The following is a 26,965-nucleotide window of genomic DNA, read 5'->3' as shown; positions in this document are numbered from 1 at the left end:
AGGGAATGATTTTGGAAGAGTTTTGAAGATATGAATCAATATTAGTTGATTGCACTTTGGAATCAGGCATCGCTACAATATTTTGTAGAAATTAGTAAATTCTTCTAAAATATCCTTATCCTTAAATATTTGTGCTCCTTGCGCTTTAGTTAAAAATTCAATCTTAGCTGTTTTTTAACTTTAAGATAATTAGCCAACAATTTACCAGCTTTATTGCACCCACTGTAGAAAGGAGCACTCTTGTTCAATAATATGGAGGAAGCTTCTGTAGTTGAAATTTCATTAAAGTGGAATTTAGCTTTCAAAGGGTCTTGAAGGTCATCATTAAACTTAGAGGAATAATATCTCTGTTCCAATGTTTTAATTGAGTTTAATAAAGATTTATGTTGTTTAGTCCAATCTTTAGTTTTCTTTGAAGCATAACCAATAATAAAACCCCAAGGAGAAGCTTTAAATGTGTCCCATAAAAGTTAAGGTGAAGTTTCAGGAGAGTCATGAAGGGAAAATAATTCAGTCACAAAAGATATGAAAGAAGCAGAAAATTGTGGGTCTTTTAGAAAATAGTTATTGAAACAGCATCAACATAAGGAAGGTGGATAAGGAACCAAATCAAAATCTGTAACTACCATACCATGATCTAAGAGTAGGATAGAGCTAATGTCTGATTGAATAATATTTTGGGATAGAGAGTGGGAAACAAAGATGTCATATAATCTGGTAAATAAACTGTGTGTGTTAAAATAAAAAGTATAAGCTTGTGATGTATGATTACAGTCTCCAGGAATTAATTAAGGCAGTTAGTGAAATAACAGACTGAAACTGTTTATGCATTTTTTGTGGGAGAAATCTAATTGAGGATTATCTGTCCACAAAAGGGCCCATAATCTGATTACAGTCACCTCCCAAAATAAAATAAGTATATTTGTATTCGAGACATTGGGCCTAAAATTATAATCTATTTGGGTGGGGCCATAAACATTAAAAATTGTAATGGGATTTTTTGTCAATTAATAATTTAACGATAATCCATCTCCCGTCTGCATCATTTTCCTGTGACACAACTTTGAGATCTAAATTCTTCTTACATAAAAGTATAAATTTATTATTTTTAATAGAGTTGGAGGATAACAATACTGAACCCACCCAACCGCGCTTGAGTTTTAATGCTTCAGCATCATTCAGGTGAGTTTCCCGCAGCAAAGTCAAAGCTGGGTTAACCTTAGCTAAATGGGACAATACTCTCTGTCTTTCTATAGGGTTGGTAAATTCCTTTACATTCCATGAGATTATTCTGAATGTAACACATTAACAATAAGCATATTAAGCTCAGGAAGACAATCCGAACCATTAAATAAGTATAAAATGTAAACATCATAACAACAAGAATGAGCCATATGCCATATAGTAAAATACAAATTGAGGAAAGGCTAGGACAGGGATGAGTAGAGGACAGACACAAGAGGAAATGGAACATAAAGAAAACAAGGGAAGACAGTACATGCCAAAAAATGATGGCTCTATACACATACTTGAATTGAAAAAAGGAGAAAACGGAGAGTGGTGACAGCACAAATGAAGATAGCACATCCCACAGGGGCCTCACATCCACAATGGAACAGTACAAGAAAAGGATGGGTAACTTCCTAGGAAATGCAAATACTTATTAAGGGAGAAAGAGATAAATTAACCCAAAATACCACTCTACATTAAACTATATTAAGAAGCATTAGAATAGAGAAAACATGAAGAGAAGAACAATAATAAAAAAAATAGCAAGTAGAGGGCCCGTTTCTGTCCATAGAAACCTTCATGTGAGCGTTTATAAAACTCGTAAGAATGGATGGATCTTCAAACGTAGTGTTATTTTGATATGTTACCTTAAAACGACATGGATGAAAGATGCTGTAGCGAGCTCCCTAAGTAGGTAAAGCAGAACAAAGTTTGAACAATTATTTTTGCCTATTTACTGTAGCATTTGAGACATCCTGTGTAATAAAAATTATTTTTTCCTGACCATATTATTTGTCTCTTGGATATAGCTGCATTCACAACTTTCAAGAGGTCGGTGAATTTAAAAAATAATATGAACAATCCTTGTGGTTTATTAGATGTAGCAGAAGAAGAGAGATGCTGACCCAGTCTGTGTGCTCGTTGAATATTTAAGATAGTGAATGAGGGAATTTCCAATAACTGCGGCAAGAAGGAAGCAAAAAATGAAAGTGAATCCTCTCCCTCTATTCCTTCTGGAAGATCGTACAGGCGTAAATTGTTGTGTCTGTTTCTATTTTCTAAATCTTCAGAGTGTTTCTTTAGCTGAAGTACCTCCTTTTCCAAGATCACAATTTTATTTGTTTGATCTTGCAAGTTACTAACCCATTGCTCTACTTTTTAAACTCTTTTTTACATAATAGACCATTTCTCATCTAAATTTTGAATCCTACTGTTCGGTCTCTTCTCTTCCAGTAAGATCTCCATTGATATAGGAGATGGGGGAATCTTGTTCAAGCCTCTTTTTATATAATGCTCTTGAATGTTTCAGTGAGGTAATGGGCGCAGATATAGAGTGAGAAGTAATGGTGAGTGCCATATTGTGAGTAGGAGCTGTGTTTTCCATAAACTGGTGACTAAGAATCAAACCTGAGTCCGAAAGCTGATGTGACTGACCTTTGGCGGACAAATAAAGCTTCTTCAACCTGCCCATACACAAAATATGAAGAGATGCAAGTAGAAGTAGAACAGCAGGGAAACATATTTTCTGTCTGCATATTTAATAGTGTGAGTGAACAATCCTTGAAACAAAGGAGATATCTCTTTTAACATTCAATCATTCATTTTTGTGAAGCGAACATTTTTGAAAGGCTCCTAACAGATGTCTTCATGTAGAAGTTCACGTATATGTAGGAGCTTTGAGCATTCTCAAAAAAGAACCATGAAACCTTCAGTAGTGAAGTTAATATTTGCTGTCCAACATTATAGGCTTAGGTCTCATCCTAATTAATGCTGAAAACCATGAAAGAAGAAAGGGAAAAAAAGATCTAACTGCTTCCATGAATAGTATATAAATGACGTACTTGCGTTTACCTCAGCGAGTGAAGGAAAATGCAAATCCAAGATGGCGGCCGCTATGTGAAACACAGCATTTCAATTAAATGAAAGCACAAAAAGTGCTATAAAGTTACTTGCCCAGGTGTCACTCTGGTATTGGTGTATTCTTGAGAGCATGAACTTGTTTTCCCCAGTTGCAGCGACGTTAAAATCGCATTTGTTAGCAGCGATGTTCCTGCAGGGTGCGGAGCTCCCTCGTTAGGCTGCCATCTCAGGTAGCGCTCAAGCCACGCCCTCTCATCCCTGCAATTTTCTGACCACCAGAGTTGTCCCCGGTAGTTATAGCTCCAAGTAGTGAGGATTCTGTTTTTTTTAACAGGCCACACACAATATTTGTTCACCATTTTTATCACAATTTTAGCACAATTCACTTTAGTTACATATTATAATTTTTATCTTTTTTATGTGAATTGTAGCTCCTCATTATTTATATCAGTTTGGTTCAGACCTTGCATTCTTTATTACAATGCAATTTATTTCACAAGTTTAGCTAATCCAGAATTACACAGACATTTCAAACATGTTGCCCAGTGTTTCTCACCATTTGTATGTAGGAGCAATTTTAAACTTCATGGTAGCAAAAGTAAAGTTTGTTAAAAAAACATTTGTCAATAAGAAAATTGTTGAAACAAAGGAAATACGAGTCCCTGACCAAAGACCCTTTAAACGTAAGACTTTAATAAACACTTTTAGCACTTTTGTGTGTTCACAGACTATTATGTAGAAACACCTCTGTGAGTAGCACCCTTTTCAGTTTGAAAGCCCAGGCCCAGCAACACCAATGTGCCATCAAGACCAGGAAATTAAAAAATGTCAGACTAAACATAATGAAACATCACAAAAATAAAAAATAAATGGTCCTCTTCATAGACTACTGGAGAAACACAAACCCAGAACTCTACAAGTGTCGGCAAATACTACCTCAATGTTTGACTGCAATTAACACGTTCTCTATCTTATATTGATCGACCTATGACTTCTAAAGTTTGGAGCCTAAGCTACTGACTTTTACCCCACTTTAGACCTGTCAACAAATTCTCAAATCAGCTCTATAATTATCAGGAATATAGCTTTTAGTCACAGATACATACTATAATACAGTATCAGTGGTTTGGTTATCTGTAGTTTGTTCCGTCTAACAACAAGGCAAATTTCCCCATTTGGTTTCATTACATGGTTAGAAGCCCATACAGCTTTCCAAGAAACAGCCTTTCTACTGTTTACAGAATAGCCAATGAGGCTTATTTGTTTGCTTTTTATCATGTCTTGTCAAATATTTTGTAATACTCCCAGCAACATAATTGATATTTTTTTGCAAATCTGTTTTGTAATAGATATATTTTGAGCTGTGGAAGTATATTTATTTAATTTAATATTAATCATATCAATATAAGTTCATATAAAACCATAGAAATTCAGCAGTTATAGTTACAGTTATTCTAAGTAACTCTAACTTGCGTCCTAAAGTAACTATCACTTGCGCCTTCACCATGTACAGCTAATTACTCCACATATTATACCATTGATGGCACCTTCTATGGCATCATTGATATTATCACTACAACATTTGCAATAAAATTATTGATGAGAAAAGTGTGCATGGCAAGGGCACGAGTTATAGTTACCGTAGGGCACAAGTTATAGTTACTTGAAATAACTCTAACTACAACTGCTGAATTTCTATGGTTTTGTACAAGTAAGTTCTGAATCTAACTATAATGTCCCTGTAACCTTTGTTGTTTTCAGTGCTCTCTCTCTCTCTCTCTCTCTATATATATATATATATATACATGTGAGAAACTAGGGCTGATTGCAGAGGCCCCATAACTTTTTGCCCCCATTTTCCACTTTATGCTGGTGTTTTCCTGACTCTGATGGTGCCCTGGGTACTGCTAACCAGTCCCAGGGCCTGTGCTCTGTGTAAAATGGATATGCAAATTAGGCTAATTATAATTGGCTAAGTTAACCTACCTATAAGTCCCTAGTATATGGTAGGGCATGAAGGTTTAGGGACCACAGCATAGGTTGTGCACACCTAGGTGCATTGCTGAGGTGCCCAGTGTCATTTTAAAAGCAAGCCTGCCTTGCTGGCTGCTTTTAAATTTAAGTTATATGCAAATTCGACTTTGGAATTAAAGGTACTTCCAAAGTCTTAAACTACCTTATTTTTACATATAAGTCACCCCTAAGGTGTGCCCTATGTGCCCCTAGGGCTGGGTGCCATGTAACTATAAGCAGGGATTTTATAAAAATAGATTTATAAGCCCTGGTGAGGTAAAAACAGCCAAATTCGTTTTTCCCTCATTGAAGTAAATGGCCTTCATAGGCTAGAATGGGCAGACTTTATTTTAAATTTTAAAGTCTCCTTAAATGTTACATACCAAGAATTTGGTATCAAATTGAATGTTGTAATAAATCCCACAACTTCCAGTTGTTGGATTTAATATAACTTGTCCAGGTAAAAAGTTTAGACTTTACCTAAAAAGTTGCCAAATTCAGCTCTGCATTGTTTTTGCTGCTGTGCTCTGATTGGCCAGCCTGCAGCAGCTTCTGCCAGGCTGCCTTGATGAGGTGTGAAGTGGCCAGACTTCACACAAAGGAATGTGCTTGGGGGAGAGAATCTCCCCTCAGCAGATGGTGAGGCAGGAAGGGGGAGGGCTGCCAAACTGGTCTTCAAAGGCAGAGAAGGACATTTGCAGCACCCAGCAACACCCCCACATCCTGCAACCCCAGACAATTAGGTGCCCCCTTGATTAGATTAGGAGAGGGCAGGAGAGGGGTGTGTTTATGATTTTTAGCCACACCAGTGGGTGGGCTCAGCCAGATGTAACCTCCAAAAATCAGATTCATCCATGTTGGATTTTTAGAGACTCTTGCCTTCTGGGATGGATTTTTGCCACACTTCCCAGGAAGTGGTCATCACAGGGGGACGACCCTGTCCCTGATTGGAGAACCAGGGCCCCCCTGCTTTTCACCCAGGAGCAAGGATAAAACTGGCAGACCTGCACCCACGCCTCAGATCCCCTCCAGAAATCAACAAGAAAGGAACTAAAGAAGAAGAAGGACTGCCCTGCTGGACCCCTGGCCTGCACCTGGACCCTGCACTCAGAAGGACTGCACCAGCTGCACACTTGGGCTTCACCACAAGAAGGACTTTGCCTGGCTTCAACTGGTTCAAGGAGGGACTCCCTGTTTGCTACAGGTGAAAAATTGCTAAACCAGAGTCCCCTGCACCAACTCCTGAAGAAAGCGACCAGCTGACCACTGTCCAGTGGCCAAAAAGGAGTTTGCGCTAGGTGCATTCTGGGAGTTGAAGTCCGCACCCCCCAAGGACCATCACAGAACTTCTGGACCCTTGGGGTGAGCTGTGGACCCCAAAAGAACCTTAAAAGAACATCTGGGTGAAGCCCCAGAAGTTTGTAAAAGATTTGAGAATTTTTGGAAAAAAGCTCCAGAGAGGGACCGACCCGCCGCGGAAATTCTAGCCGGCTTGCCTCAACCGCGACCCGGCCTGACTTCGCGGTTCGTCCCGGTAAAGAAAAACATCCAAAAAAGAGACTAAGTCCGAACGTAAAAAGTTGACCGGGACCTCCCAGCCATCGTATCCGAGAAGGGCTCCATGGACGTCGGATCAAGATCCAGGTTTACCCCGGTCGAAGGATTTTCATCTCGAAAAAACGACTAAGTCCGAAGGTAAAAGTCTCCACCGAGGAAACCCACATTGCGTATCCGGACAAGGGCTCCAGGAGGTCGGATTCAACTGGCAGGTTCGTCCCTAAAACTTCAAAATAAAGACTAAGTCAGAAGGTAACTTTTTAACCGAGGCCTCCCGCGACCTGTAGCCGAGCAGGGCTCCATCGCGGTCGGCCTGAAAGTTTGACTTTGCCCCGGTCGAGGTGCAACCAGATGACCCGATTGGCGCTTTTTGTTTCTAAGCGCTAGAAAAGTAATAATTCTTTAAAAATTCATATCTCCGGTTCCCCTGAACCGATTTTAATCGTTTTTGTGTCATTTTAAAGATAAAAATATAAACTATTTTTATAAATTGGTTTTGGATTTTTAAACTGTTTTCTGTGTTTTATTTAATTACTGTTTTGTGATATTTGAATGCTTTACACTTTGTCTCCTAAGTTAAGCCTTGACGCTCGATGCCAAGCTACCAAGGGTAGAGCTGGGATTAATTTACTGAGACCTAACTGTACCTATGTGGAGGTTAGTGGCTTGTTGCTAGGTGTAGGTACCTACCTGCCCTACCAATAACCCATTTTCCAACAATACATATATATATATATATATATATATATATATATATATATATATATATCAGGTGTACCATGGTGCTGTACAGTATAATTGGTTTTTAGTCACTGAAATGGTGGTCTAAGTTGTGTATGTGCCAATATTTATATATATACACACACACACATATTCACTGAAAAAACAAAGGTTGAAGTGACGTTACAGTTTGGTGAATATGTCAGTCACAACATTAACGTTATGCAACACAGAAATTCACCAGTTATAGTTAGCAGAGCTAACTATAACTTGCACCTACACCATGCACTGCTTCTGACCTCACATATCACATCACCAATGACGTGCTCTATGACATAATTTATGACAACATTGATGAAATCTCAAATTAAGTCATTGATGACATCACTGATCTACAGATGATTTAAAAAAATTAAACAAAATGTAAATCAAGTACCTCTTTAGACTCAGGGCCTCATTAAGAGTGTGTGTTGGTGGTGACAGTCGAACTGCCAACAGGCTGGTGGGGAAGACCACCAATTTATGACCATGGTGGTGTTCCCAACAGAATACAGCCAAACCAACGCCAGCACCACCACTATGATCAGACAGCATCGGACAATGAAAGGCACCTGCAGGCCTGGCGGATACCCTGTTTCTGCTGGACAAATTACGAGGGAGCACACTGCCAAGGTTTCTGCTGCGGTGCACCACTACGGAAAACCAAGTAGAAACAAACAGCATAAAAGGAAACATTCACCTTCAGGAAGCCATACTCGTCCGAGCCGCCATTGAACCAAAACTACATGTCATCCTGCTGCTCCCCCCTGCACAAAGGCAACGGAATCTTCACAGACGATGACAGTAACAGTAAGTACACACACTTACCTGTAACTTGTATAATGTTCCAATGTACCATCAGAAAGGAGGTGGGAGGGTGACAACCACACCCTCTACACACTGACACGCACACTCACATACAGCCACACACACAGCCACACATACACAGTGCACACAACTGCCAACACAATCACACGTCAAAAACACACACTTGAGCACAGAAACACAGCACAGGCCAAGTTAGACACAATACAACACAAGACCACAACATGTCACAACAACACCACACCCATACCATCGTCAATATGTTTGCAAGCACTCACTATAGACACTATCCAGGGACACATCACACATACAATACAACCTACAACCAACAGGCGATGAACACACACAACCACACAACCATACAACTTACCAATCAACATACACATCACACACAGCACCTCATATCTCACATACCATGCACTAAACACGCACACTGTCAAGACACACCAAGCCACACAACACACCAATAAACACATGTCAACATGAACACCACTCAATAGCATGACAACAAAATGTTTCCAACAGACACATGCCCATCACACAAAACACACACTATCACTGGGGGACAAAAGCACAGCACATAATCTCACACCCTACCCACACAATACAGGTAGCCAAGCACCACACACACACAAATACTGACACACAACCAATGTCAGCCAGGAATAACTCCATACTAGTAAATGAAATGCATGACAAAGATGTAACCACTAAACCAACAACAAGTTGGTTTTAAATATATTAAAATATCTGAGATTAGAAAAACAAAGGCCATAGGCTAGTCCTGAAACTACAGTCTGAATGCACACAGTGCACAAATGTGTGCCCCGAATCTGACTCTCGACTGCCATGTAACCTCCACAGGTAGGGGCATCAAGGGGGCAGGCAGGCACCTTCAGGGACATTTGGGGGGGGGTTGGGCTTAGGTTTGGGAGGGGGCCCTTTGGGATGTGGCTTGGGAGGCGGGATTTAGGTTTAGGCTTAGGGGAAGGCTGGCTTCTTTTGGGAGGAATAGACCTCTCTTGGCAGGGGGAGGGCCATGGATACTTGCAGGGGGGCAGGGGAAGCCTTGGAGATGGAAGGCACAGACTTGGGGTGGAAAGCAACATGTTTAGGGTCTCATGGGGGAAAGAGGAGTAGGGAAAAGGGTAAACTTGGAAAGGAAGGCTTTTTTAGACACAAAGATTCAGCCATGGCAAAAGGGTTTGGGTGTGGAGAGAGAGGGAGTGGTTGAAAGAGGTGTTGTGTGGATGTCCTGGGCGCATGTTTGTGCGAGATATGCTTGTGGGTGCTGGGTGTTTTTGGGTGGGTGAGTGTGGGTGTTTATGTGTCTTGGATTGAGGGGGTGGAGGTGCTGGGGGATGCCATGGTGGGTGGGTGACTGTTGGGATGGTGACTGCAGGTATGGTGGATGTGCTGCCTGTAGGAGTGTCAGTGATTGTGATGTCTGTGGGTGGGGTGACGTGTGGATATCTGAGGGTTTGCTTTGGTGCTGTCTGTGGGTAGGATAGGTATAGTGGCTGGATCTGTGAATGCTGGTGTGGTGTCTGCAGGTATGTCAGATGTGCTGTATGTGATGCTGAGGGTGGTAGGGGTGTCAGGGTAGGTTGTTATGTATTGTGTGGTTTTGTAAATTATTTGTTGCGTATGTTGTGCAAATGTGGGATGTGTGATGAGTGTAATGTGTAGGGGTGCCTATTGTTTGTTTAGCTAGTTCTTTTATTTTTGGTTACTCTCTGGCTGTGAGTGGCGTTCTAGTTGCAAAGGATTGTGGGTTGGGTAGGGGTGTGTTTTAATGAGAAGTGTGTAGGTGTGTGAATGTGTGTCAGGTGTGGGGTATTCGAAAATCAATGTGATATGCTGTCTGATGTGAGTTGAGATCGCTGCGGTTCACCCCGCCAATAGTTTCCACCATGGAAGAACCAATCTTGTGATTTGTGGATCATAATTAGATCGGTTGATTTGTGTGGAGCTGGCGGTGAGGTGGTCTGACCGCCTCTTTTCCATCCACCAGTGTCCTATTGGTTTCGGGAAATTGGCTGTTTTGGGCGGTCTGTGCTGTATACCTTAATACGGATGACCGCCAACATGGTGGTCTTTTGGTGGCCGCAACCACGGCGGTCTTACAGTCAGACTGCCAAAGTCATAATGAGTCATAATGTGCTTACTGAGGGGTTGTACAAAAGCCCACATGCCTCATTGAAACTACACCAACAAGACAGACTAGATCATCAGTCTTTCTTTGTACAATTTTAGCTTAAGCAGGACATATTAAAACTGCTCCTTGAAAAGCTGAATCTGGACCCAAATGTCCTTTCTGAATACAGTCTTACTTATCACTCTTGCACCAGCAGTCACCAATCTTTTGAAGCACATTGCATCTACTTAACTGTCCACATACTCAGAAGAACACTAACTTCTTCATGATGCTTAACTTTGATTCTGCCCCAGCATAACCCCAGAATCATCCTTAATTGCTGCCACAGATTATCTCCCCATGACATTAAACAGAGCTAGTGCCCTGATTTGTTTTGATTCTTCAGCAGGATTTGATTTGATACTGTAGATGGTAACACCCAGATCTTTTGGCTTACCCTCTTTTGGTCATTTGTTCATGTATTAGAGTTGTTCTCCTCCCTGAAAGGTAGGACTCAGACGATTGCTCTTGGTTACTATATGCCATCCATGTATCATTTACCACAAGGGTTCCACAAGGATTACTACTCAACTCTTCAACCTATATGTCAAACCCTTATTTTAATAAGGAGCTGTGGAATTAACTTCGATGTGTGTGCAGATGACATGGAATTGATCCCTCATCTAAAGGGAATTCTATTTGACCCATTCGCCATTCAGCTCTGTCTCTTGAAAGTGAGGCAGCATATTGATAAAACGTAGTCAAAGATCAACTAAGACAAGACTGAAGTCCCTGTCATTAGAGGCAACCCATCCTTGTGGTCATCTCAAGTATGGCCCTATTCTTTTGGGCTTTTCCTAGATGCAAGACATCGGCCCTCATTACAACCCTGGTGGTTGGTGATAAAGCGGTGGTAATACCGTCAACAGGCCGGTGGGAATAAATATGAAATTTTGACCACAGCAGAACCCGACAGACAGACAGACACTTTAACACACCGACCGCCATGGTGAAATCAACAGTCACCACGGCGGTAACCGCCTACAGCCAGGCGGAAGACAATGTTCCACCCACTGGATTATGAGACACCAATCCGCCACCTTTTCCGGGGGGCAGTACCAACAACATCAAAAGCCTGGCGGAAACACTGCGCAGAAGGGAAACGACTCACCTCTGGAGACTCAAGGAAGAACCACGCCGCCATGGAGCACGAGTTGCATGTGTTCCCCATGATCTTCTACCTTCCGCTCCACTACGAATACCAACCCCTGGCGAAGACGACCACGGTGAGTACTGCTGCCTACTACACAGGGGAGGGGGGAGGAAAAAGAGAGTGACACACACACGCAACATGCAACACCCCAACACCATACACACAAGCAGATGCACAAACATTGCATATTCACCCCGTAACCTTCAGGAATAATGCCAGGACAAAATAAATTGATTAAAGTGAGTGTAATAAAATAAAATAGTATAAATATGTGCATCCAAATCAACAGGTATTTACATATTTACAAATGTAGGGACACTGCCCAGTCCTCAATGTCTGTAGGCCACAGGGCCACATCACATAGTCCAAGGCCCCACCTCACTCCTGCAACAACACGGAGAGAACACTGCAGGGGCATCAAGTCGAAAATAGCCAGGCACCTCAGGGGGACGGGGAATGGTGGACACCTCAGCCTGAGGATGGTACAACACCACTGGTCCTGGAGGGGCAACATGCCCATTACTCTGTCCTGGGGAGTGCAAGGCCACAGTCTCTCAAGTGAGTGACTTGTCCAGATGCTCTGGAGGGGGCAACATGCCCTCTTCTTGGTCCTGGGGAGTGCAAGGCCACAGTCTCTCAAGTGGGTGACTTGCCTACTGGCTCTGGAGGGGGCAACATGCCCTGTGCTTGGTCCTGGGGAGTGCAAGGCCACAGTCTTTCAAGTGGGTGACTTGCCCACTGGCTCTGACGGGGGCAACATACCTTCTGCTTCATCCTGGGGAGTGCAAGGCCACAGTCTCTCAAGTGGGTGACTTGCTCAATGGCTCTGGAGGGGGCAACATGCCCTGTGCTTGGCATTGGGGCGTGGAAGGTCATAGTCTCTCAAGTGGGCGACTTGTCCACTTGTTCTGGAGGGGACATTGTGCCCAGTGAGCTTCATCCTGTGGGGGATGGGGTGAGTGGATGGCTTCTTCCACTGGTTCTGGAGGGGGCATTGTGCCCAGTGATGCAGATTTGGGGAAATGCAAGGTCACAGTCTCACAACTAGGTGTCAGAGCCACAGGATTTGCTGGGGCCAGGCTGCACAACAGCCCATGGACGCAGGACTACACACTGTCCGCCAGTGGTGACGGCTGCCCAGTGGTGGTAGTGGTGGTGCTGGTGGCGGTGCTGGCAGTGGTAGGGGTAGACTCCAGCCCTTCCCCTGCAGCCTCAGAAGGCTGCCCACTGGGGCTGCTGCTGCTGGCAGTGGTGCTGGTGGCGGTGCTGGTAGTTGTGCAGGTGGCGGTGCTGGCAGTGGTGGGTGGAGGTTCCAGCCCTTCCCCTGCAGCCTCAGACGGCTGCCCACTAGGGCTGCTGCTGCTGGCAGTGGTGCTGGTGGTGGTGCTGGTAGTGGTGCAGGTGGCGGTGCTGGCAGTGGTGGGTGGAGGCTCTAGCCCTTCCCCTGCAGCCTCGGATGGCTGCCCACTGGGGATGCTGCTGCTGGCAGTGGTGCTGGTGGTGGTGCAGGTGGCGGTGCTGGAAGTGGTGGGGGAGGCTCCAGCCCTTACCCTGTAGCCTTGGATGGCTGCCCACTGGGGCTGCTGCTGCTGGTGCCGGTGCAGGTGGCGGTGCTGGCAGTGGTAGGGGGAGGCTCCAGCCCTTCCCCTGCAGCCTCGGATGGCTGCCCCCTGGGGCTGCTGCTGCTGGCAGTGGTGCTGGTGGTGGTGCTGGTAGTGGTGCAGGTGGCGGTGCTGGCAGTGGGGGGTGGAGGCTCTAGCACGTCCCCTGCAGCCTCGGATGGCTGCCCACTGGGGCTGCTGCTGCTGGCAGTGGTGCTGGTGCAGGTGGCGGTGCTGGAAGTGGTGGGGGAGGCTCCAGCCCTTACCCTGTAGCCTTGGATGGCTGCCAACTGGGGCTGCTGCTGCTAGTGCTGGTGCAGGTGGCAGTGCTGGCAGTGGTAGGGGGAGGCTCCAGCCCTTCCTCTGCAGCCTCGGATGGCTGCCCCCTGGGGCTGCTGCTGCTGGCAGTGGTGCTGGTGGTGGTGCTGGTAGTGGTGCAGGTGGTGGTGCTGGCAGTGGTGGGTGGAGGCTCTAGCCCTTCCCCTGCAGCCTCGGATGGCTGCCCACTGGGGCTGCTGCTGCTGGCAGTGGTGCTGGTGGTGGTGCAGGTGGCGGTGCTGGAAGTGGTGGGGGAGGCTCCAGCTCTTACCCTGTAGCCTTGGATGGCTGCCCACTGGGGCTGCTGCTGCTGGTGCCGGTGCAGGTGGCGGTGCTGGCAGTGGTAGGGGGAGGCTCCAGCCCTTCCCCTGCAGCCTCAGATGTATGCCCCCTGGGGCTGCTGCTGCTGGCAGTGGTGCTGGTGGTGGTGCTGGTGGCAGTGCAGGTGGCGGTGCTGGCAGTGGTGGGGAAGGCTCCAGTCCTTCCCCTGCAGCCTCAGATGGCTGCACCATGATGGTTGGTGGTGAGGGCTCCGACTGAGTCCCTGCACCAGGCCCCTTGTCCTTCCTGCCTGCTGTTGCAGGCCCCTTGCCCCTCATTCCTGCAGCTGGGGCTACCTCCTTGCCCTCCCTTCCTGCAGCTGGGGCTGCCTCTTTGCCCTTCCATCCTCCAGCTGGGGCTGCCTTCTTGCCCTTCTGTCCTGCAGCTGGAGCTGACTCCTTGCCCTTCCTTGACGCACTTGGGATGGCACCCTGTCTGTCTGCCTGGTTGGTGACTGGGATCCTCTCCCACCTGCAGTAGCTGTGGACACAACTGTGCCCGTGGATGTGGTTGCTGAGGTGGTTGCCTGGGTTTTGACTGCCCTGGCCTGACGTGAGGGACATGGGAGGGGTAGGGAAGAGGTCAATGGTGGAGAGGAAAAGCTTCTTAAGGACATTGGGTGGGAAGAGGGAGATGATTTGTGAGTGGAGGACAGGGAGTGGTGGTCGGAAGTGTCTTTCTGCTGTGTTTGGGTGCAGGTGCATGGGCTGGATGCTGTTGTGAGGTGGATGGCTGTTGGGTGTCTGAGTGCTTGTGTTTGTGGACTTTGGGAGGAGGGGGCACAGACACAGTGGGAGAGGACACAGGGGACGTGTGTATGGAAGTAGGGGTGGTGACTGCCAGTGAGGGGCGTGTGCTGTTAGGTGTGCTGGTGATGGGGGTAGTGGATGAGGATGTAGTGCATGGAGGTGTGAGTGGAGATGAAACTGGGAGGGAGGTGGACAAGGAGGAGGAGGGGGCCACAGTGGAGGCAGTGGATGTTGGTACGTCTGCTTCTGGATGGTGTTTGTGTGAGTGCCTGTGGGATGAAGTGTGGTGCTTGTGTTTGCCATGTCCACTCTTGTGTGTTGACCTGGGTGCATGATGGTCTGCCTGTGTGCTTGGGAAAGGTTGGGGTTGAGGGCAATGGGATTGGGTAGAGGACGTTGGAGGGGGAAGGATGGAAACAGGGACAATGGCTGCCATCAGAGAGGAGGCCAGAGCCTGGATTGATCTATGTTGGGCCACCATGCCTGTGTGAATGCCCTCCAGGAATGCATTTTTCTGTTGCATTTGGGCTGCCAGCCCCTGGATGGCTTTCACAATGGTAGACTAACAAAGAGAGATGGATCACAGGAGGTCAATAGCCTCCTCTCTCAGGGCAGCAGGGCTAACTGGGGCAGGGCCTGAGGTGCCTGGGGCAAAGAAGATGCCCACCTTCCTGGGTGAGCGGGCATGGGAAACTCGCTGACGGGCTGCTTGGAGGGCGGTGCTGGTACTGGGGAGGCGGCTGTACCTGTAGCTGGGGTGGGGACAGACGTGTCCGCCACCACCAGGGAACTCCCATCGGAGGAGGTATCCGTGTCCAAACTGTCCCCTCCTGTCTCTGCTGTGGTGCTCTCCTCGCCCTCCGTCCCACTGGTGCCCTCACCGTCGGTGGATTTGGCCTCCTGGGTCCTGTTGGATGCAGCTCCCTCCGTCGCCTGTGTCTCTGCTCCTCTGCCAGATGATGCTAATACAAATAATGACAGGGTGACAAAACAGAAATGGGGGGAGACATAAAGGATACACTTGGTCAATGGCGCCAACAACACCACAGTTGTCGTACACAACACACTAACACAGGAAACAGCCCTAGGCACTAGGCAATGCACTACCAGTCACAATGCTAGTCACCAGGCCATGGACAGGGACACTTCATGCCAATTGCAGCATACCTGAGACCCACAGACCCCTGACCAGTAGTGGATGCCTACTAGTTTGATTGGAGTACTTTCACATCAGAACCCTGCCCAACATGGGACCAACCCTGCAAAACCAGGCCTGGCCTACGGGCACCCACAGGGTCCACACCCCCTACCCGGATCCCACCCCACCAGGCACAAGTTGTATTTTGGGGCACTGTACTCACCCCCTTGTGGCTGCTGTGATGCCCCCAAGTGCCCATCCAGCTCTGGATAGGCCACCGCCAGTATGCCAGGGGGGTCAGGGTTAGAAGGGCACCCCTTCCTCGTTAGGAGGCCATCCCCAGCTGGGCCTCCGCGGTCTTCCGTGTCCAGCGTCTCAGGTCCTCCCACTGTTTCCGACAGTGGGTGCTCCGCCTGCTGTAGATCCCAAGGGTCCGCACGTCCATGGCGATGGCACGCATATACCCTTCTTTTGATGGGCGCTGACCTGCAGGGAAATGGACACAGGGAAAGGTATTAGTCCGACCGTCCTACCTGTTACACTCATGGCCCACCATGCCCCTTCCCATCCCCATTAGCACAGACATGTCCCACCATACATGCTGCACGCTGCCCATGGCCCATCCACCACGCACTCCCTACATGAGGCCTTCACACACAGCACTCCATGCATTCACGCACCATGCATCGTACTCAAAGTTTACTCACCTGTTGGCCTGGAGGCCTATAGGAAGCTGGCCTGGTATGTAGCGGGTACCTTGGGCACTTACACCTTACAGAGCAGCTTAGGCTGAGCTAGAAGACATGCGAAGCTCATGCAATACAACTTATAGTTACACAGTACTTATGCACAAGTAAAGATAATACTCAGTGTTACCAAAAATAAAGGTATTTATTTGGGTGACACAGTACCAAAAATATCTTAGAGACAATACTCCTTCTGGAGGTAAATATTATACACAATATATACATTAGACACCAAAATTAGACAAGTGAATAGTCATAGAACAATGCTAACAGTAGGAAATCCTATAGAATGCTATGGGAGAAAATAGGTCTAGGGGCAACACAAACCATATAATAAAAAAGTGGAATGTGAATCACAAATACCCCCCTAGACAAGTGTAGTGTGTGCAGAATCGCTGGGAGAGTAAGAATACAGTAAAGGTAAGTAATTCACCCCACCCAGAGCCCAGAAAAGCAGGAGTAAAGTACTGTCAGTTTCCTTAGTTCCACTACACCTCGTTTTGGGGATTTTGCAGCAGCCAACCAAGCCTGCAAAAAACAACTGCTGGATTATTGGACCTGAAGACCTGAAAAGGAAGGGGACCAAGTCTAGAAGTTGAAAGAAGTTCCAGGAAGGACAGGAGCCCCTGTCAACCCAAAAGATGGTGCAAAAGAAGAGTCCCCGGTTAGGTGAAGACTGCAGAAATGCACCCTAGGACTATGCCAGCAGGTTCTTGCATGATGCAAAAGATGTCCCACGGTGTGAAGATTTTGCAGATGAGATTTCGTGTTGGAGGGCACCAACAAGCCTTGGCTATGACAAAAGTGCGTTTTTCATCAAAATGGCGCTGGATGGACCCAGGAGGGACCAGAGGGCCTCAACTCTGTGTGAGGAGGAAGAGGGGGCTCCCATCACTTTAGAGAGCCCTCAGGATGCCAGCCAGCACCCCCAGAAGCCACAGGATCTGGGTTCAAAGGAGGTGCAAAATGTGGTTGATGCAGCACAACAAAAGAAGGCCTCACGCTGCCAGAGAAGAACTCAGTGAGTTGAGCGTCTCACGGTGGAGTGCTGGGGACCTGGGCCAGGCTGTGCATGAAGGAATTTTGCAAAGAGTGCACAGAGGCCTCAGGAGGCGAAGAAGACACAAAACACAGGAGTACCATCATTCTCAGGGAAGGCAAGGTCTTACCTCCCCCAAATTGCATCAGCTGGACCTCAAAACTTTTCTATGTTGATGATGTCCACCCTCTGTGTCCTTAGGAGCACGCTCGTCACCGTGAGAGGAGTCCCAGGGTACTGGTCGTAGCCTTGGAAGGTGCCTGCTTGGAGCATTTGCGTGACTCCGTCACTCCACAGGAGATTTCGTTGTCCTTCTGGTGCAGGATGAAGACAGGGAGTCCCCACAGCTGTTTCAGTTGCGGCTTGGAACTGAGGTTGCTGAAGAAAAGTGTCTCTTGTAGACACTTTATTGCAGTTACAGCGTTTCTTGGAGCAGGCTGCGGTTGATCTGAGGTCAGAGGATGCTGAAGTTGTTGCAGAGGATTCCTGAAGGAAACTTGCAAGCAGAATCTGAAGAGAACCCACAGGAGAGACCCTAAATAGCCCTAAGAGGGGGATTGGATACCTTATCAGGTATGGACCTAGCAGGAGGGGTCTCTGATGTCACCTGCTGGCACTGGCCACTCAGAGCACATCATGCAAAGCAAGATTTCTGAAGTCTGGGACACACTGGAGGAGCTCTGGGCACCACCCCTGGGGTGGTGATGGACAGGGGAGTGATCACTCTCCTTTCCTTTGTCCAGTTTCCCACCAGAGCAGGGGAGAAAGGGTCCCTGAACCGGTGTAGACTGGTTTATGCAAGGAGAGCACCATCTGTGCCCTTCAAAGCATTTCCAGATGCTGGGGGAGGCTACCCTTCCCCAGCCTGTAACACCTATTTCCAAAGGGATAGGGTGTAACACCCTGCTCTCAGAGGAAATGCTTTGTTCTGCCTTCCTGGGACTGGGCTGCCCAGACCCCAGGAGGGCAGAACCCTGTCTGAGAGGTGGCAGCAGCTGTGGCTGCAGTGCAAGCCTCAGAGAGCTGGTTTGGCAGTACTGGGGGTCCATGGTGGAGGCCCCAGGATGCGTGGAATTGGCTCCCAAATACCAGATTTGGAAAGGGAGGACAATTCCATGATCTTAGACATGTTACATGGCCATATTCGGAGTTACCATTGTGAAGCTACATATGGGTATTGACCTATATGTAGTGCACGCGTGTAATGGCGTCCCCGCACTCACAAAGTCCGGGGAAATGGCCCTGAGCTATGTAGGGGCACCTTTGCTAGTGCAAGGGCGCCCTCACACTTAGTAACTTTGCACCTAACCTTCAGCAAGTGAAGGTTAGACATATACGTGACTTACAAGTTACTTAAGTGCTGTGAAAATGGCTGTGAAATAGTGTGTGAACTATTTCCAGCAGGCTGCAGTGGCAGTCTTGTGTAAGGATTTGTCTGAACTCCCTATGGGTGGCAAAATAAATGCTGCAGCCCATATGGATCTCCTGGAAGACCCAATGCCCTGGGTAGCTAGTTACCATATACTAGGGACTTATAAGGGGGGCCAATATGCCAATTGAAATTGGTAAATGAAGTCACTGGCCTACAGTGACAAATTTAAAAGCAGAGAGAGCATAAACACTGAGGTTCTGGTTAGCAGAGCCTCAGTGACACAGTTAGGTACTACACAGGCATACACATTAGGCCACAAACTATGAGCACTGGGGTCCTGGCTAGCAGGATCCCAGTGAGACAGGCAAAACACACTGCCACACACGTTTTTATCTATGAGCACTGGGGTCCTGGCTAGCAGGATCCCAGTGACACAGTAAAACACACTGACACACACTCACAAACAGGCCAAAACTGGGGGTAACCATGCTGGAAAGAGGCTACTTTCTCACAAGGCCCATACAGCATTCGGTACAGGGTAGGACCCAATCCACCAGTCTCTCGAACTCCGCCGAGGTGAAGGCCGGGGCCCTTTCCCCAGTCACATGAGCCATGGTCAGTTCAAGACACAGGTCACAGCAGCACATGCAGTGTAGGTCCCCTCCTATTGAAAGCCAGGTAGCAAGTGGGTGAACAGATAGAAAATGGTGGTGATGTCGGCGGCGGTGCATACCGTCACCGCCGGTGTACACCACCATTGGCCACTGTACCCCATAGGGCCCAATATTAACCAAGGAGGAGTTGCACAGCGGTTTTCGACCTCCTCCCGCAACAGCACACAACGTCAGCGGAATTACCTAATTTCCACCTGTCCCTCCATACAACGCCAATTCAGGGGGGGTAGGCCATGGATCCTAATTGCGTCACAGTACACATATGCACAATTTGGAAATCTTCAACAAAATACTGTTACAATCACAACATGCATTGAACTGTAGTGTTTGAAATTAAGAGATAATGACCAGCTGCTCACTATTTTACCCCATAGTTTGCAACCACTGCAGATGAATAGGAGATGGAGACAATCCCCCGGGTAGAGACCCCTGGTGGACTTGGCAACAATGGTGGGCAGGCACATTATCCTCACCTATGGACTTGACAGGGCCACAATCATGGAGCTGTGTGCCCAATTGGAGCCTGACCTAATCTCTGCTATCGGTCACCCCACTGAGATCCCCCCTCTTGTGCACGTGCTATCAGTGCTACATTTCCTGGCAACTGGCTCCTTCCAAGTGACAGTGGACTTGGCAGCAGGAAAGTCACAGCCAATGTTCTCAATAGTGCTGACCAGAGTGTTGTCTGCCCTGTTTAAACACATGTGCAGTTTCATCGTTTTCCCCCAGGTGGAGGATTTGGCCACAGTGAAAGCTGATTTCTATGCAATGGGACATATCCCCAACATTATTAGGGCTATTATTGGAACACATATTGCATTTGTCCCCCCTGGGTGAAATAAACAGGTGTTCAGAAATCGTAAGAGCTTTCACTCCATGAATGTGCAGATGGTGTGCCTGGCGGACCAGTACATCTCCCATGTTAATGCAAAGTATCCTGGGTCTGTGCATGATGCCTTTATCCTGAGGAATAGCAGCATCCCAAATGTGATGGCCCAACTCCAGAGGCACAGGGTGTGGCTAATAGGTGAGCCCTGGTTCCCACCCAGTATATGTTGATGTATGGGTATGGTGTTGGCCCTAAGGGTTAGTGTGTGTCTAACAGTTATCCCTCGATATTTGCAAGTGACTCTGGTTACCCCAACCTCTCATGGCTACTGACCCCTTTGAGGAATCCCAGAACAAGGGCAGAGGAATGTTACAATGAGGCACATGGGCGAACAAGACGAATTATACAGAGGTCCTTTGGCCTCCTGAAGGCCAGGTTTTGTTACCTCCATCTAACAGGTGGATCCCTGTACTACTCACCCAAGAAGGTCTGCCAGATCATCGTTGCATGCTGTATGTTGCACAACCTTGCCTTGTGGTGCCAGGTTCCTTTTCTGCAGGAGGAGGAGGCTGGAGATCGCCGTGTGGCAGCAGTGGACCCTGTGGACAGTGAATATGAGGAGGCAGAGGATCAGGAAGAGGACAACAGAAGTGCAATAATTCGTCAATACTTCCAATGACACATAGGTAATACAGTGTGACTTCACATTTAATTGACAGTTTTGTGATTGACATTGTCACTGGCAGGCTGTTTTTCCCACTTCTATGGCCACTCACTGTACCCTTTGGCATCTCCATTTGCACATATTTGTGCCCCTTTTTCGCTCCTGGTGTGTTGACTGCAGCCAACTACAGGTCTTTCCTATGTATACATTACTGTACAGTTGAATTGCAATGTTTAAACCTTGATAAACAAATACATACTTAAATCATTTGGCATACTCCATACTTGTATTTTTTCAAATTGTGTTTATTTAAGTGCTAAGAAGTAGAGGGGGGAGTGGAATGGGCTGGGCTGATGATGGAGGAATGTCCAGGATAGAGTCTAGTCTATTTGTATCACAGTTGCATTGTCCAAGGGGGCATAGGAAGGGGAGCGATGGCAGTTTAAGGTGGACAGGATGACAGAGTGGGTCACAAGGGTGGGGGTCTTGGCAATAGTCTCTGGCTTCTGCTTGGATCGCAGGGAATGTTTGAAGGGTGGTTCTCCTTCTGCAGGGAGAGGGGTGCTGGTGGCCTGCTGTTCCTGTGGCGGGGACTCCTGTCTACTAGCGGCATCGGAGGTGGAGGGCTGGTCATCGGTTTGGCTAGTGTCAGGGGCCTGGAGGTGTGCCACTGCCTCCCTCATAGTGTTGGCCATGTCTTCCAGCACCCCTGCAATGGGGATCAGGGTGGTGTTAATGCCCTTCAAGTCCTCCCTGATCCTCATGTACTGTCCCTCCTGCAGCCGCATGTTCTCCTGCAACTTGTCCAGTATCTGGCCAAGAGTATCCTGGGAATGTTGGTATGCTCCCAGGATTGCGGTGAGTGCCTCCTGGAGTCAGTTCCCTGGGCCTGTCCTCCCCCGTCGCACAGCAGTCCTCCCAGCTTCCCTGTTGTCCTGGGCTTCTGTCCCCTGAACCGTGTGCCTACTGCCACTGACCCCAGGTCCCTGATCATCCTGTGTTTGTGGGGTGGCCTGGGGTCCCTGTAGTGTTGGACATACTGCTGATTGACGTGTCCTGTGGACAGAGGTATGGGACCGCTGACCAGTGGTGTTTCCTGAGGGGAGAGGCTGTGTGGTGGTGTGTGACTGTGCCTGGGTAACTGACTGTCCGGAGATCCCTGATGGGCCAGGTTGGTCATCCAGATCCAGGAGACCAGAGCTGTTGTCATCACCATGGGCCACTTCTGGGGGGGGACTGGATGTTGCTGGCACCTCTTCTCCAGTGACATTGGCTGGGATACCTGTGGGGATGTGAATGCAGTGAAATTGTTTCTGCGTGTGACATATTGTGCAATGGTATGTTGCCCTCTATGCTTGTTGTTGCCCTGGCAGATTTGCCTTTGTGTGAGTTGCTATTTGGTGGGCTAGGTGATTCTCTCCAGTGTGCATGCAGTGGTGATAGGTGTCCATGCAGGTCTGTGAGGGGTGTCCATGCATTGGTGTTGCATGCAGGGCTTGGTATTGGGATGAGTGGGTTTCGGATGGTGGGGTATGTGGGACGTGGTGAAGTGATGGGAGTGAGGGTAATGGTGGGGGTTTGTGATGGCATGTAGGTGGGGGGGTGATAGTAATAGAGATTTGACTTACCAGAGTACAGTCCTTCTACTCGTGCCAGGCCCTCAGGATGCATGATTGCCAAGACTTGCCCTTCCCATGTTGTTAGTTGTGGGGGAGGAGGTGGAGGTCCACCGCCAGTCCTCTGTACAGCTATTTGGTGTCTTGCTGCTGTGGAACGCAACTTCCCCCGTAGGTCGTTCCACCTCTTACTGATATCATTCCTTGTTCTGGGGTGCTGTCCCACGGCGTTGACCCTGTCCATGATTCTCCACCATAGCTCCATCTTCCAATGGATGTCTGCTGCACCTGTGATCCAAATAGCTGTGGCTCTACCTGGATGATTTCCTCCACCATGACCCTTAGCTCCTCCTCAGAGAAGCTGGGGTGTCATTGTGGTGCCATGGGTGTAGTGTGAGTGGTGTGTGTGAGGGTTTTTGGGGTGATGTGTTGGGGTGTGTGATGTAAGGTGCGTGGATGATGTATAGGTGATGGTGTTATGCGGCTCTAGTTGGGTGGGTGCTCCTGCTGTATCTCTCTCTTGTGGCAATTATTTCTAGTCGTAAAGGGATGTGGATATTGTGGGTGTGTGTTTTTTAGTGGTTTGGGTGTGTGGGTGTGGTGTGTGTATGGGTGTCAGGTGTATAGTTTGAATTGTCCAATGTGGTGTAGTTTTGTTTGAGTGTGTGTATTTTGAGCGCAGTGATTTGTGGGTCATAATGTTGTGGGCGTTGTTCTGTTGGCGTAACGGTGTGGGTTTGGATACCCCAGTTTATCACTGACCTTTGGGCTGGCGGACTTGTGTGTGTGGCTCTATAGTGACGGATTGGTATGTGTGTGTCATAATATGCTTGGCCGTTATCCGAGGCGGTGGCATTATATTGGCGGCAGTCGGCATGGCGGTAAGTGGGATTTACCGCAATGTTATAATGAGGGCCATAGTGTTAAAAGTCTGGGAGTCAACTTTGATTCTAAGCTAAAGATTGATTTGGAAGTCTCTGCACACAATATTCAACTTGAATAAATGAAATCCCCATAATAGGGGCAAGAAGGGGTATGAAAGTGAAAAACAAATCAAACAAAATCTTACCCACCAATCATTTATATCCTACTCTAAATCAATATCGGATATCTGAGGAAGAAACACTTTAGACATACTCTAAACATTCTGGGACGTGCTGGAACAACTTGTATAAATTGAATTACCTCTTTATCTAGTGATCAGTCTGCCTATAACAGGTTATGTTCTTTTGTATTACTTTAAGTACATGCAATACCTTGTTTTTTATTCCATTCGAAGATTACCTCATTTTTTAAGCTGGGAAATTACTACACTAATTGAGAGCAGTATGATAATGTATATATAAGTTATTGATTTAGATATTTCCCAAGCTCTACCACTGCTGTAAATGGAGCTGATAAAGAGGAACATCAGATATTTGAATGTAATTCCATTTACCAGTGAGGAACATTTGAAGTGGCTTCTCAGCAGTAAAAAGTATACTAAATATGATTAACAGATTTGAATATATTGGCCTTGGATCCTGATGACAGTGGCACAGATTTTGATAAATCCACCACAACATGTGTTGATGTGTTTTAATCGAATTTCTGGTTGGGAATATCATTGACTGAGAACCATAAAAGTGAACTAATTACTGAAAACAAAAACTATGTAATTCAATAATATTGTTTATTTTTGTGAAAATAATCTTGATGGACTTGACCAAAACATATTTGCAAAGTGAATGGAAAATAAATAAATGTATTTTTGTGTGTTTGTTTAGCTGTTTTCATTGAGTGGGAAATAAATCAGGTATTGAATTAGTCTAGTATATTGGTGGGCAAGGTTTTGTTTAGTTTAATATTTACAAGTTTCCCATGTCATACCATTTCTGCCTTAGCTGAATTATAATGTCTTGTCCCTAAGCTTAAACAAATCCCTACAGTATAGATGCCAAACATACTAAAATCAAGCGACCACGTTTATCACTTCAACTCCTTGATTTGAGGAAGCAAAATCAATACTGATTCATCTTCAATGGCTGCCTACTCAGAGTCTCCTTCAAAGTCTTATGCATAGCACTCAAATGCCTCTTTTGATCATCCCCTCCTCTCTTGCCACCAAAATAATTAGATACACTGCCCCTTAATCTCTTTATTGATCTCATTCTTGTCCTCTTCTTGGATGTTTCTGCTGAATTCTTGCACTCCAATTTTGCAACTCCATGCATTTGAATTTTCAAATCACTTCCTTTCATACCATCTTCGGAACAAATCTTAACACTGTTATTTTCTGAATAATGGCATTCCTACATGTTGTATCATCTGTAAATCAGTGCTTAGAGATCAAAGGGTAGAACTTCACAAAATCCCCCTTAACAAGACAAAACAAAACCAAACTTCAACACACCATCCCCTAGCCATGTCAGAAGATCATTCTGCATAACTACGGACACAGTTTAGAAGCAAATGCTATCCATGATCCTTTCCAATTCCAACTGTAACAAAGGGCCCGATATAAGATTTACTGGATGGGCCATCCTCCAAAAGTACGGTAGAGTAAATTACTCTGTCTTCCTGGCAGAAGTCCCAGTGATCAAATTTTTAAATGTCTGTCAGGCTGGCGGATATTTTATGCATTAACAGGAACCGCCATCAAGGCAGTTGCTGACAAATAGTTGTAACTTTGCCGCAAGGCTCCAGCAAACATGACAGAATTGTATGACAAAGTTAAAAAAAAATCCCGAAAAACATAATGCCAAAGCAGGATTTTATTTTTGAAAATAAAAAAAGCCTCCCTCGCTGTGAGAGTTATTTCCCTTGGCGAGGGGGATATTTTTCAGTTTTCTGCCATGTTTTTTCTGGTGGTGCTGGGCAGTGAAAACTGACTTGTATCTCCACCGATCTAAATTAGATGGGCGTTCATACAGGTCAACCTACATTGCCTTGATAAAGTGTACCACGGTAGAGACAGAGTACTCTCCACGGTCATTACTCCAAAGGCCTGCCCATAATTAAGTTGGATGGGCTGACTATTATGTTGCCAGAAAGGGTACTGTACCCGCTTTGTGATAGAGTATCCCTTCCACCAACATATAAATTAGGCTCATAGATGGCATCAGTGAAACATGATTTGAAGATGACACCATAGGTACACTAACTAGCCTTCATGCACAAAACCATAAAATTACACTGAAGAGCAGTGAGGGTAGGAGCAATGGTGTATATGTGTTCCACCTAACATTCAGTAACAATCCCACCACATTCTATATCTCTTGTGTGCATAGCTGTCCACCATTCAATTAACATCTTAATTCCCAACCAGAATGTGGAAAGGTGGGTGACAAGACAACTCCAAGAGTACTTGGAGCAAGACTGGTTCCTCCACAAGCAGTCCTCCAGTAGGGGTTTAGATCTACTAGGTGCATTGAATCAGCACTTACCAACATAACGAAAGAACTTCCCCTCTCCATGAATGCAGATAGGGAGACAGTGCTCATTGATCTTTTTAAAGCCCAAGAGACCGCTGATCCTGTTGTGTATGTGGGACGGCATGAATATTGATAGGAATATCTGCATCTGCTTTGTCCTGAAATTTATTTTTTAATTATCACACATGCACATTTTTGGAATAGAGTCATTTGACTATTCTATGTTCCCAAGGCCTTGCAATGCCTCATAAGGATCATGCTTTTTGTGTTTGCTTTTCAACATTGTGGAAACTAGTTCAGCGTATAACAACTTTCTTCAAAGCAATCTCAACATTGTGGAAACCAGTTCAGTGGATCCCAACTTTCTTGGCAGCAATCTAGGACACTGTTGTGGTAGCCACTGTGGGTGTGTTCCCTAACAATCTGATCCCTGCACAGGTCTTGAAAGGTCATCAAGGACTTGGTGTAGAGCAGAAAGCTCTCCGAACCCCTGCCCCTCTTAGGAATGCTATTGCATAACCTGGGCATGGAGGCAGTTGCCAGGCAGAGCTCTTATCTAATCTTTTTTGTCACCTATTTCAGACCTAGGCACCCTGGACTAAATCTTTGGGCTACACATTTCTTGTATGATAATGTAACAGTGGGATATCCACCATCCATGGTGAGATGCTGCACACTCAGATTCAGTGAGAGTCACCAGAGTCACCAGATCCTCGGGCTCTGAGAGACTGAGAGAGTTCAAGAGGGGAAGAGGGGATTAGGAAGGGAACAGCTGGGAAGGAGACCTGTAGTAAGAAAAAGGTTAGAACACACAATATGAAAATTATATCTCCTGAAATCAATACTAGACTACGATTCTAAGCCTAGTCACTCTGAAAACATGAACAATCT

Source organism: Pleurodeles waltl, chromosome 3_1 (genome assembly GCF_031143425.1).
Source record: "Pleurodeles waltl isolate 20211129_DDA chromosome 3_1, aPleWal1.hap1.20221129, whole genome shotgun sequence".
NCBI lineage: Eukaryota > Metazoa > Chordata > Amphibia > Caudata > Salamandridae > Pleurodeles > Pleurodeles waltl.
The sequence above is the reverse complement of the archived record's forward strand: the minus strand, read 5'-3'. Positions refer to the sequence as shown.